This window comes from Medicago sativa, chromosome 2 (genome assembly GCF_051527215.1).
Source record: "Medicago sativa cultivar Bolivia chromosome 2, Bolivia_mono, whole genome shotgun sequence".
Taxonomy (NCBI): domain Eukaryota; kingdom Viridiplantae; phylum Streptophyta; class Magnoliopsida; order Fabales; family Fabaceae; genus Medicago; species Medicago sativa.
Genome location: NC_140750.1, coordinates 19,360,202 through 19,373,504, shown reverse-complemented (window position 1 = coordinate 19,373,504; position 13,303 = coordinate 19,360,202).

The following is a 13,303-nucleotide window of genomic DNA, read 5'->3' as shown; positions in this document are numbered from 1 at the left end:
GTTGTTTTTAAAAGGAAAACTCAAAACTGTTGAAATGTGAGAGAGTCTGATGACTGATTATACATAAGAATTGTCCGGATTATAAAATCCGAAATAGTAAACATGAATCCGAATTTTAAAATCCGGAATGCACAAGGGCATTTTTAGAAGTTTTACAGGGCGCGGGAGAAGGCAATAGGGTGGGAAAGTAATAGTCCATGTTTAAAGGACCCAAAACTATTACCACTTGGACTAATTCATTATTGATTTTGTTACACTTTTTATTCTTGCATTGGACATTCATCTCATCATTTATATTTATTTTTAATTTTTTTTGAAATATTTATATTTATTTTTATGATATTATTATAATTGTAAATTTAAATAAATTCAATCTAATATACTGACACGTGTATTCGTGGACACAAACTTATAAAACTTATTTAATATCTAACCCGGGCAACGCCGGGTCTCTAAACTAGTTATTCAATATAATATCATTTTTCTATTATTTTACTTAAAAATAAAATCAAATTTTAAATGAGTTTTGCATACGAGATACCCGGAACCCAACCTAACTTTAGGTATATATCTAACAATTCTCAATTAATTTTTACGTATAATGTTGGGGTTATCTATCAAATCTAGTATTCCATACACTGAATAAGTACAATGTTTTTTATTTTATTTCAAAGATTTCAAATAAATAAGGGGTAGGCCCTCAATTGGGACCTATAGAATAAGGCAAGCCCAATATTGGATCATGAAACCCTCATCCTTCAAGCAACAGAGAGGAGTGAGAGTGACGCAAAACCAAGTCAATTACCACGGGGATATCCCTGGCTGTGTACATATACACCAAGAACAAAGTCAAACACAGGTTTTCATTCTGAAGTTGTAATTTGTAAAGCTCTTAAAATACAGATACAACATATTTATCTATCTACTTTAAGAAAAGTTTTCTTATAATAACATGTAATACATTTTCACATGTCTTTTTCTACCTTGTGTTGCCCTAGATTCGTGCAAAGAGCACGATATTTTTACTATATATAGTCTATAATACAAGTCAACAACAACAACAACTAACAAAATAAGACAGACTATGCATCTAACGACGCTAATGTTTTGTCATAATACTAGGCTATAATAAAAGTGCTTAAAATATATACAAGATGCATGATTAACTATAATATAATATAATAAGGCAACGTCAATTATTCATGACTAAAGTTTTACTCTTCCTTTTGAGTGAGCTTTTAAGTCTTCAAAGTTGATTGCTCATTCGCCCCGTTGGAGTTGCCGTTGTTCTGCCCTAAGTGATTGAACATTTGCCTCCAACTCCTATTGGAGCTGTAGTAGCTATTATAGCGATTCCTTCCAGGTAAAGGAATTAAGGAACTAGGTGGCGTTCTTGGATGAGTAGTTTTTTGTGTTTCACCATCACCAATTTTGATCTTTGGCACACCAACAACAAAAGTATTCTTGGATTGATCAGCCATGTCTATAAGAAAATATGGTTTTTCTTTGAGTCGTTCTCACTATGATGCCATTTACCAGGATTAACTACCGGGTTTTATAGATGGAGGAAGAATAATATCTATGCATGATTATCCAAAACTTAAGTAGAAAGCATTGACCATTTATTATTGGAAAATATTCTCTTAAATATCTATACTATATATGTTATTTTTCAAATCAAGTTGGGGTTAAAATCCATACTTGATTCATTTACGATAACTTTATCCGGGAATATATTGATTCCATATTATAATATTTGGACACGCCAGAGATTCTATTTGGACTCGTATCGAACAGGTAAGGCTTACTCATTAGATCGTACGTAATAATAGTGTGGCAAATATCTCCTTCCCCCACTCCTTATCTTTGTTTTTTTTCTTTTTTTAATAATAGAGAAAGTTTAGGATAGTTGGATCAGGGGTTCACTAGGATTAGGTTTAGGACAAGTTTTAAAGTTTAAAGAGCGTAACAGAAATTGAACTCATATTTCTTTTGTCAAAAATAAACGATATTTATTTGTTCAAATTGATAGAGTACGTCGATATAATATAAATCCAAAGTCGTTATAAACGTAAAGGATGAATATGTGAACAAATTCACAACATCCATGTTAATAACATAAAATGACAGAGCACATATGCCTAGAAATATGACTATATTTAAACCTCTGCAATATTCATGTCTTCGGGTTTGCAACGTTGTCGTGGTTGAGACGCCCATCCACAAAGTTCAGTTGATCCTTTAAATCAGACAGTGCAACATCAAGATTGATCATAAATAGATTAGATTTCTCCCGTGTTGTAGTAAATTACAACTAGGTTAAAGTTTATTTTGACCGGATAAGTGTTTACTGATATGTGGTGTAAAGTGAAAATAAACCAAATCACCAGTTTATAGAAGTTTATGTGTTTCGTAAACCACATAAACTATTAATGCATTGTATATACCACATAAAATCTTGTGTTTGATTGGTTTGAATTCTTGAAACCGAGAGTAGTCATCTCCTTGCACTTTCAAGAAATTTTGACTATAATCACTAAAGATTACAAATACTCAAACACACAAGTAAGAGACGTTAAATTTTCAATCACAAAAGAAAGAGACTTTCAATGCAATTTAATCAAATAAAAGATTGTTTGAGTTTTACACTTGATATATAATCAGAGGCATAATAAAATAAAAAACAGAGTTGAACTCTTAAGACTTTAGAATTTCTAAGATACGAAATTTTGTAAAAAATTCTAAGTGTTTTATGCGCTTTGGTTTCACATACTTAGGACATTTTCAAAATGTTCAAAGAGTTCTACCTTTCTTCAAGTCTTCTGTTCTTTATATAATAAAGGATCTTAGAGACGTTGGAGAGGTGTCAACACATAATTTAGAGTCCTTGAGAACGTTAATGAGAGATTTTGGAATGTTTCTTGATTTGGTTAATGTCGTTGAAATGTCATTCGAAGTTGATTTGCTTCAAAAAAAATTATCCGTTTTATTTCAATTGTCCTTGAAGTTTTTTGTTTGTACCTGCTCGTGGTTAGAAGAAGACAAAGTGTACTATCTGAGTTTGATAGTGACTTCTTCAGAAGACAACAAATCTGACATGTTCTTTGGAGTCTAATAGCCTTCAGAGTCTTCAGAAGCTCCTTCAGAGTCGGACTTCTTCATATGCTTGTATCTTTTAGATACCTGGTCCAGAAATTCAGCTTCTCTCAAATTTCGAATGCTCTTGTATATGTTCTTTTAGGACCAAAACTTGATTTAATACTTTAAATTTTAATTTATGGTCTCACACACTTTAACATACATTAGTATTTCTAATTGTTCTTCTAATACTTTATTATCATAAAAAATTAAGAGACATCCTACAAAATCTATTTTGTTTCAACCTCACTAATTCCACTAAACATCAATGTTACCCAAATATTTTCCGTTTAGACAACGTTTGAGTGGCGTGGAGTGACAATGTCTCGGTCTAGATTGTGTAGGGTACAAATCAATAATACGTATAGTATCTATGTATCTATCTTTAAGTAAAAAGGGACAACAAAAATTAGCCACGTCCCCATTCTACGTTTGCAGTCATTCGATCCTTTTATATTTTGTTCCTTTTCTTTTTCCACTACTGCATATTGGAGGTTTGAACCCCAAAAATCTTCATATTCGAGTACAAAGATAAGGTCGGTTAATGCAAAAGTTGGAAGGAAAAAACACGCACACACACTAGCAACAACTAAAGAAGTTCACAAAGAATCATTTTAATTGATAAACAATGGTGAATTAGTTACATACCAGACATATTCTCATTTAGAAAACTCAATTATTTACATTTAGACATATTCTCATTTATTCTTATATTCTTGAATTTGAGAATTGATTTCACACTAAAAAAATTGAATGAAGGTTCTGGTTTATGTGTGATCCTATCTCGCTTAAGAAGTTGGGCTACGTAGAGCCATGCAGAGATCATAGGTTTTTTTTCTTTTTTTACTGATGACAAATCGTTTAGGTTGTGTTTACGAGTTTAGAGGAGAAGAGAGAGCTTTGCGGGGAGGAGAGCGTGAGAAAAAATAGATAAATCTTTCATAGTTTTTGATAGAGTATTTTTGCAAAGAATGATAAATAAATGTTATCATTAATATATTTTTAATTTTGAGAGTATTATACAATATATATTAGATTTGAAGAGTTTATCTAAACATCTAAAATCTTCATTCGATACAAATTTTTAGTTCCTCCTTCTTGATGTGATGTTGTGTTACGAAGAAAAAGAACCTCATGTTCAAGTTAAGAGATCATCCTTTCTTTCATTTCCCTTTCCTCCTTCCTTTGATTCAAAGTTATCTCCCCCTTGCAATCCAAACTCGTAAATAGAGTCCGACAAAAAAATTAGTGCTACACATGGTTAAGTCGGAAAATGTTTCAAAGAAGTCTACATAACGAAAAAGATTGATGGCCGTCAGTCGGCCAACTAGTAGAGAGGTTATCGTTACTGATAATATGATTAAGAAAAACAAGAGACCTATTGAGGTGATTGTTGGGCTAGGAGTACTCTCAGAGCATGTGTGCTCTATTGTAAATAGTTTTTTTAGAATACCAAGTGTCATTTTTTTTTTTCACTCGAGGACCTTCACTTTGTTGATACGATCAGATGGGATCGGGTTGTCTTCGAGTCCGACTCTTCTACTCTGGTGCAAGCTCTATCGTCTCCGGGTTATGGTGATTCGGAATTATATGTTATTGTTCATAGTATTATTTACCAGTTATTTTTACATTCCAACTTTGAGGTGAAGTTTGTTAGGAGACAAACGAACATGATTGCTCATACTTTAGCTGGAGCGACTTGTTCTTGAGCTAGTCACCATATTTTTTATTCTTATCCTTCTTGTATTGAACATTGATTAATTAATGATAATACTTAACTTTGCTTTGGTAAAAAAAAATGTCATTTTTTTTTTTTAGAAATTTAGAGTACCAATCGTCAAATTCAGAAGGATTAACTAAAAATTAGCAAACTAGTAAACATTGCATCTGAGGTGGTTTTAATTGTAATTTTAAGAACATATGTCAAGACTGTATAGGTTTTGTTTAGAATTCACCGTGTACAACTTGTATTGAAATACTAGTTGATATCAGCTCAGTTGTAGGAGACAAGATAAAATTGGTTGAACTTTATTATCAAATATTGTGTTTTTTTTTTTATTTATTTGTGTGAATCGGATAGTTGTTTTAACCATTTCTTATAATAACATGAATGATCATGCTCTAACCTTACTAGCACATAAATTTAATTCAAACTCATTTGTGGAAAACATACAACTATGTAACTATAGATCTTCAACCCCATGTCGTTCTCTACCTATTTTAATGAACCAGTCGCTTTTACAAAACACGGTCTCGTGTGCAATAGTTGAGATAACAGGATAGAGTGTTGAAGTATATTTCATATTCTAATGTTAGTTAGTATGGGTTACTTTAGTTAGTTAAAGTGTTAACTCAATTATGGTTATGGTTAGTGGTTAGTTAGTTAATAACTAACTAGTATATAGTTCTATAAATAAAAATCATGTAAAGTGTAATCGATATCTCTCATATCTCTCACGTTCAATAATAAAGAGATTTATCATTTATTTGTAGTTTCCTCTTTAAAGTGTGAGTGTGTGAGATCATTCTTTACTTTCTCTCAATTTTATATGTGCATGTTCTATTAGCGGCATTAGAGCCTTTGGTTCATTATCCATGGGGTTTCAAACATACCTTTCGCAAAGAGATTGCAATTCATTATCAACTGAGCAACAAGGCTTTGTGGTAATGGTTTGTGCAAGGAAAATTGGCACTTGGTTATTGATACATGTGTTGTCAATAATGGCTTTTGAAAATGAGTTTTCTTAAATCAAGAATCGGGAGAAGTGTGTAGTGAGGATACAAGAAATCTTTGGTTTGCAAAGATTGCTTGAAAAGATCCAAAAAGGTATAAAGAGGAAGAGAAGGCTTCCTGGGAGAAATCCATGAAAGGGGATAAAAAGGCTCTTTTCAAGATTCTTGAGAGTGTGGATGAAGTGAATTCAATGGAGAGACATCAGAAGGCTCTGTTCTTAGTCCATAAAAATATGGATAAGGTGAATTCGGATTGGATTTCTTCTACCAAAAGTGCAAATAAGGTGTAGAAAGCTCAAAGAGTAGCTGTTTCAAACAAAGCTCAATGAGGAGTTAAAGAAGAAATATGTGAAAAAAGAGAAACTTAGAGATGGAGAGGAAACAGAATGAAAATCAAGAATTTGTTTTAGAAACTGATTATGAAGAACAAGGTTTCAAAGTTTATTCTTATTCATATTTAATTTTAAGTATTGTTCGATTCTAAGAAGAATTATGATGGGGTCGCAATGCTAAATGAAGAATTCATGTTATGAAGTTTCGTTGTTACTCACTTGTGAATTCTGTCTTGGTTGTGATGTTTGCGCGAAGAAGGTTCAAGAATCGAAGAAAGAAGGGTTTCATCACTACCAAGAGAGTTAGATCGAATTATGCATCAAGAATTGATATGGGTGATGTTATTTCAAGCGATGAGGGTGATGGTGTGATAAAGATGTTCAAGTGGATTACACGATCAACTATGAAAGAATTTATTGAGTCGGATGAGGAAACAGTGAATGAGTTAGCACAAGAAGGTGTTGTTGTTATGCGTGAAATTGACGACATATTCAGGTTATCAAAGTGTGTCGAAATTGTTTGTTTCATTAATAAAAAAAACATTCTTGGTTAGTAACAACCTGTATGAAGTATTAAGTTTGAAATGCAAGATTTTCTATGTGAGTAAACATGACAATGCATCAGAAAAATAAAGTTCTAACCATTACAGAATGTTAATGAAGATCAGAATGTGGGTGATTTTGAAAGTGTTCAGAAGACATGTTTAGCAGATCAAAGGATCAACTTGCATACATCATGACAAACCAATTCTACTGAAGAAATGTTCAATGATTTGAGAACATTATGAAGTGCAAATACGGAACATTATGATGTTTCAGAAATACAACAAGGTTTGGAGTAGAAAGTACTATTTTCTACAATAGTTAGAAGCAGCGAAGCTAGAAAACAAAGAGTGCTTCAATAAAGTTGGTTGATCAAACTCATTGTTTGCAGAGGAGTTATTCTATCGATGTTGAGATACAAGTCAATCAATGGGATCCAGGAATAATGTTTGTTTTTCCAATTTAAGATGTTAGAAGAATCCAAATTTAGGGGGGTGTTGAAGTATAATTCATATTTTAATGTTAGTTAGTTAGTACGTGTTAGTTTAGTTGGTTAAAGTGTTAACCCAATTATGATTATGGTTAGTAGTTAGTTAGTTAATAGCTAATTAGTGTATAGTCCTATAAATAAGAGTCATGTAAAGTGTAATTGATATCTCTTATATTTCTCACATTCAATAATAAAAAGTTTGATCATTCTAATCTTTTTGCTCAGAGTGTGAGTGTGAGAAATCATTCTAATCTTTCTCTCGATTGTGTATGTGCATGTTTTATCATAGAGTACTTATTGAAAATGTATTACGGTTTAGAGAAAAATGAAAAGGGTAAATTGTTGTTTTTGGTTCTTGAATGTGAGATATGTTGCCACTATAGTCTTTGGACATGAAAATTGTTGATACATCCATGAGTGTATCTTTTATTGGCTTTTTAGTCCTCGGATCAATGTTTTGTTAGTCAATTTAGTCATTGGAAATGATTTTGTGGTTAGTTTAGTCCATAAATCTACTAACAAGAGAGACATTGTTATTGTGTTTTTAATTTCGTTATATTTAGATACTATAAAGATAACTTCTTATAACTATGTAATTGAGATCAAGTGGTCAATGAGTTCTATCAAAGGACAAATTGTTTATGAGAACTAATTTGATTCCTGAATGGAACAATTCTTGATCAAAGTGTACTTACTTTTCAACCGAACTTCAGATTACCTGGGGTCTTTTCCCTACAAATCTCGGATGTTTACCCAACAAAATAAAAAGACAATTTCTCACAATTTAGGAACCAAAGTTGTTGTTTGGAGGGAGTAAAATAAAAATGAAAACATGAGGTAAAAGAGACATGGACACTATAAATACAAATGAAGGACTAATGTGTCTGTCACAATTTATAGAGTGACACGATATCTGAAAACTAATATTGTCTTTTTTTAATAAAATCAAAACTTTCTATTTACTTTTGTAAGAATAAAATTTGAGCTTTATTTAAATCAATTTACTGAGGTGCAAAATTTATATAGAGTAGTATAGATGTTTATTTTATGGCTTAGTAGATCAATTGATATGTCTAGAAGTCCTAACTCAACTGGCAAATTTCGAAATTGCAAGGCCGGACATCGTGACCCGGGTTCGAACCCGGGACCTCACAGCTATGTGTGAGTTTAATTTCAATGGATTACCACTTCTTCTAAGACCAAAAAAAAAAAAGATCAATTGATATGGTACACTTTGATTTCATTTTCTCTTGTGGTCAACACTTATCACCACAAAATAACAAAACAATAAATGTTTTGTTATTTTGTCAATGTTGGAGTAAAGGTCATGATTTGGAGGAGTCAAAATATCCCTCTTTTGTCTTAGAATATAAAAATGCAGCATTAAATAAATGTATTATTACACAACAAATAATTTAGTACTTTATCCGTTGCTAATTATAAGCAAATTTGACTTTTTAAGTTCATTCAATTAATGATGTATGTGATTCATATTGTGGACCACATAGATCATTAATTGAATTAACCTAAAAATTTAAATTTACTTATAAGTGACAACGGATGAAGTGCTAGTCATGCACATTCAAGATAAATTTATTATTTTAACAATTTTTTTAATATCTATGATATTTGTTTTAAGGTCTTATAAAAACACCAAGAAAGTAGATTTTTCTCAAAGAATATGGATAAGGATTTGACCTTTTTTTTAAAAGAAAGATTCGACCATTTTCGTCCACATTTATTTTCTTTTAAACAAAAACTCTCCATTTTTTTTACTCAATTAATGCATTTTTAATTAACTTTATTGGTGTTTTTAGTGTTTTAATTAACTTTATTGGTGTTTTTAGTGTTTAAAGTGTATGAATTTTCTTTCAGGTATTCTGTCTATATACAACGCTGTTTTATGGTTTCAATTGTACCAATCTCGGTTTGTTTTGTGCAGAAATTTGATTATTAATAAAATTCTGCCTTTCAAAGAAAAAATTAATACATTATTATGAAAATTTGAATAATTGAGATGACCCACTTGATCACATCACATACATCTACAAAAGTTGTTGAATGGTAAACAATGATCCCCAGCCATTTGCATATAAATGCATGTATAAAGAACATATTCAACATAATATTTTTTAAGCAAGAACCGGAAGTGTGAGAAGATTCTACATATATCACAATGTACACAACAAGAAATTCTCTCTTCAAATTGGCATTCTTATTTTTTATTGTCATTGCAACAGGTCGAGAGCCAAAGATCAAATATTTATTGAATTTTCTATACACCGTTTTATGTTTTTTGGTTTCATTTTGAAAGATTTTCCTTCATCTCTTCTAAATGTTGCATACAAACATTTTCTTATGTTTAATACTACTAGGTATTTTCTTTTTGTTGCAGATATATACATGGAATCTGAAGCATTGACATTATAATGTAGGACAGATAAGGATTGTCATAAGCCTCAAATTGTCAAAGAACTTGATTGTCCAACCCAACAATCTCCTGTGTGTTTTAATAACGAGTGTGCATGTGATCCCAACCCTCCAAAACAAATTGTGTGATAGATAAATGAGAATAATATCTATCTAATCTAATCTAAATTAATGTGTAATAAGAAAAGGATCGTTGTATCATATTTTTTATTCAGATCTTATCAAACTTAAGTAGGTTTAATATGTTTTTTTGTCCTTATAACTTTTGATTTTAATTTTTCTTAAACTTTTCTTCGACAGTCTTAAAAAAAATTGTCCATACATTTTGTCTCTGCTTTTAAGTCAGATCATGTGAAAGATATCTATATTAAACCAAAAATATTTAACCATTTTCTATATATCCTATTTTTTTGACAATTTTTTTTATTTATCTTAAGAATTAATACGAAAGTAGACGTGAGGCCTTGATTTTGTGAGAGTGAGTGTAAAGCCTTTATTTTAACCTTCAAATGTATTGTTAACAAATTGGAGTGTAGTAATTTTGAGTTGATAGATACATTATTTCCATAATCTATCTATAAATTGTTAAAGATAGACTACACTCCAATTTGTTAACAATACATAAATTATTTTTCATAAACTACTTTGACAAGCTTATGAAATAATATATAAAAGTTTATTTATTTCCATAAACTATATTGCATAAACTAAAAAATAAGTCAATTCAAACAAACCATAGGTCTTGTGAAAACTTCAACATTTTTTCTATAAATATGAAGGACCAATAAATCATTAACTAGAAAAAGAAATTCAATCTTAAGAAGTTAAAGCTGGCAGATCTTTTAATTCGAAACTCAATGAAATTTTTTTTTCTGCCCCTATCACAAAAAAAAATGACATATCTGCCCCTAGTTGAAAATTATTGTTGTAAATGCCCTTGTTCTTCATTTGAAATGGGGAGCATCACATTTTTTCAACCCTCCTGTGCAAGCTTGCAGGCTTTCTCAGACTTTCTCTGTACTCTGTGTGTTCCTAATTTCATTTGGCGAGCATGAATTTTTAAGGTATTTTTCTTGTTCTTTCTTTCAAATGGCGAGCATGTTAATTTTTTTTTCCATGTTCCACATATGAAATGGCGAGCATGCCATTGTTGGTTTTTTTTTAGTATTTTTTTTTGCTTGCCCTTTGAAATGGCGAGCAAAGGCCCTTGAACATGATGAAATCGTGAGTAATAAAATAGAATGGATGCATGCATAGGCACATGGCAAGTGTAAAAAATTTAAAACCGCAAAAAATTAATTAATAAATATGTGGTACAATATATAGAGGATGTGAAACATACCAGAACAGAGGAAACATTAGCACCAAGTGCAAGAATATCAGCACAAGACACAACACTAGGACAAGCAAGTTTGACCGCGGCTTTGATTTGATTCACAACATCCAAACCTCTTATTGAGTTGTTATTTGGCTTTGATTTGCTTTCATCCCAATAATAAGATTCTGACGCATTAGAGGATGAAAACTTTAAACAATTATGTTCCTTGATTTTCTCATTAAAGCCTCCTTGATAATCAATTGAATTGAAAGCAAAATTGATACCCAATTCTCAAACCTAAAATCGGTACCAACATAAAAGGAGCCCAGCATAGAAAAACCCAAAATTGGTACTAACTCAATGTCATAAAAAAATTGGAACTCTTGAAAAATATATATATATATCTTTCCCATCCAAGACGTTGAATTGAAACCAGAGGTGCTTGCAACAAAGAGAATAGACACAAATCTTGCCACAGATATGATGCCGACGGAGTGCGAGATGAGACAGATCGAACTTCGCGAGGAATACGATAGAACTCGCATCAGACCAGAAGGATTCATGGAAAAATCTGAAGACGCAATGGAGTATGGAGAGAGACAGGAAGGATGCAGACTTTTTTTTTAATTCAAAAAAATTGTTGACCTTGTTTCATAGAACCTGTGCAACCGGTAATAGGTAAAAGAATAGAAAAACATGGATGACATGGCTTATTATTATTGGAGTGTGTCAAAAGAGTATGTTAGGGAGTGTCTCCCTAGCATTCCTCTATTTTGTTATTTAATTGTATAGTTGTGACACCACGTGTTCATGTTCATTAATTGACTTGATAAAATATCATTGAATACATGCGTAAAATAATAGTACAATTTCATGGCATACTAATTAAATTCTATTATATATCATCAATTAGAAATAAAAATAAGTAAAAAAACATATTCATAGATTTTCTCATTTATTTCTTTAAAAAAAGCATAATTGAATTTTTAAAATAGGAAATTGTAAAATAGGACTTGACCATCTTTTTGAAAGAAGGATTATTTGACCGCTTTTGTCAAATAATAATAATAATAATAATAATAATAATAATAATAATAATAATAATAATAATAATAATAATAATAATAATAATAATAATAATAATAATAATAATAACAACCATCCTTTTCAAATATTTTTTAAGGAGGAAAATTTTCAAATATATATCTTATTAGTATTATATGGATGTATATTATTGTACAACGGCGGTCTAAAGTTATTTTACACATGCAACCAATGATATGTTGTCCAGTCAATTAATGAATATGACAACTCATGTGTTTTCGTGTTCATTAACTACCATGGCAACACAACATTTTATTTACGTGTAAAATAATTATACATTGTCGGTATATACTAATTAATTCTATTATATATCATCAATCACAAATAAAAAAAAAGTATTATTTCTTCAAAAAAATAAAACCTAACTGAACTTTTAAAATAAGCAATTGTAAAATAGATCTTGACTATATTTGTGAAAGAAGGATTTGACTGTTTTTATGAAAGAAAAAAAATAATGATAGTCTATTCGTCTGTAATTATAAGATCTTTTCCAAGTTTATCCCTAGTAATATTATAAATTTGTCTTAGAATATGAAAAAGTAACACTAAATATATTTATACACAACAAATAATTTAACATAAGTCATACACTTTTAAGACAAATTTATTATTTTAACAAATTTTTTAATATCTATGATTTTTGTTTTAAGGTCTTTAAAAAATGACCAATAAAGTATATTTTTCTCAAAGAATATAAATAAGGATTTTATAAATTTTTTTAAAAGTGAGATTTGACCCGGTCAAAAAAAAGATTTGACCATTTTCAACAAGGAATTTTGCCTATATATATACAGGGACGGATCCAGAAATTTTAATAAGCGGGGTCAATGTCATTTATCCTTCACCGCCACAAAATGTCAACCCCCAACTTTATTAAAAGCCAAATAACATCAAATGTTGCGGTCAATTGAATATGATATTCTCTTTTGATCAAGTGAGATGCTTGCTATATAACAACTTCAATATGTTTTTGTCAAAAAAAAATAACTTTAATATGTTGTTTTTTATTGTGAGCCCTATTAGAGCCTCCAACCTTTGGGCTCTCAAATCTTACTTAAGATAACAACAAAAGCAAAATGTAGTATCTTTTGATACCTTATATTTCAACCAATTACCAAATTCAAGAAACCATGAGGATTAAACGTATGGAAAAAAGTCTCAGATTTTGTTTGCGGGAAATTATACTTCTTTACTTGAGAAGACACTGGGTATAAC